Below are 1,362 nucleotides of genomic sequence, written 5' to 3'. Positions count from 1 at the left end.
GGTCTACTACAGACCCCCCAACCAAGGGGAGGAGCTGGACTGGGAATTTTCGGGCCAGCTTGCAGTGGCACTTAAGGCAAGGGATGTAGTTGTCATGGGTGATTTTAATTACCCAGACATCTGCTGGGAGGAACAGTCAGCCAGGATGGACCGTTCCAGGAGGTTCCTAGCAGAGATACAGGACCTCCACTTAATCCAGGAGGTGCACGGTCCCACCAGAGGAAACATCCTGTTGAACCTGGTCCTGGCCACAGGCGATGATCTGGTAAGGGGCCTCCAGGTTCTTGACCACCTGGGCGATAATGAACATGGCTTCCTGGAATTCACCATCCAGCACAGGGTGTCAAGGGCCTGAAGCAAGATGGTAGCCCTAGTTGGAGGGCCAACTTCAACAAGTTGAGGAGACTAGTGGGAGAAGTGCTGGGGTTCTTGAGGGCAGGGGAACTCAGTGTCCAGGACGAGTGGTCGTTCCTTAAGGAAACAATACTCAGGGCCCAAGGGGAGTCCATCCCAACAAGAAGCAAGGGGGGCGAGAGTGTCCGAAAGCCCCCCTGGCTTACCAAAGGCATCCGGGAATACCTGCTTACCAAAAAGGTGGCGTACACCCAGTGGAAGAGGGGTGCTATCTCCAAAGAGGAGTATAACTCCTCTGTTCGGGCTTGTAGAGGGGGCTGTCAGGAAAGCTAAGGTGGACATAGAGATAGGACTAGCGTCCAAGATCAAGGATAATAAAAAGTCCTTTTTCAAATATATAGGGAGGATGAAGAAGGCACCGGGTAATGTGGGGCCCCTGCAAAGTATGCTGGGCAATCTGGTGGTTGTGCCAGAGGAGAAAGCGGAACTCTTCAACCAATTCTTCACCTCCGTTTTCTTGTGCAGGGACCGGGACTTCCCCGCTGTGATGACAGACGGACTTGAAGGGAATGCCTCCAGACCTCAGGTTGGGAAGGACCGGGTTAGAGAGCTTCTGGAGGGGCTGGACGTGTTCAAGTCAGCGGGTCCAGATGCTCTCCACCCCAGGGTGTTGAGGGAGCTAGCTGGGGTTATTGCAGGGCCCTTAGCACAGCTTTACAAGCGCTCATGGTGCTCAGGCCAGGTGCCAGATGACTGGAAGATAGCTAACGTGGTCCCCATCTTCCCATCTAAGGGAAGAGAGAGGACCCCCGCAACTATAGGCCTGTCAGTCTTACCTCTATCCTTGGGAAACTCTTTGAGAAGATCCTCAAGAAGCACATCTGTGATGGGCCGGGTTCAGGGATGATGCGCAAGGGCAACCAGCGCAGTTTCATTAGGGGCAGGTCATGTCAGACCAACCTGATTGCCTTTTATGATCAGGTCACAAAGGCAATGGATGCAGGTGTC

This window comes from Crocodylus porosus, unplaced genomic scaffold (assembly GCF_001723895.1).
Source record: "Crocodylus porosus isolate Cpor-Errol unplaced genomic scaffold, CroPor_comp1, whole genome shotgun sequence".
NCBI classification, from domain to species: domain Eukaryota; kingdom Metazoa; phylum Chordata; order Crocodylia; family Crocodylidae; genus Crocodylus; species Crocodylus porosus.
The sequence above is the reverse complement of the archived record's forward strand: the minus strand, read 5'-3'. Positions refer to the sequence as shown.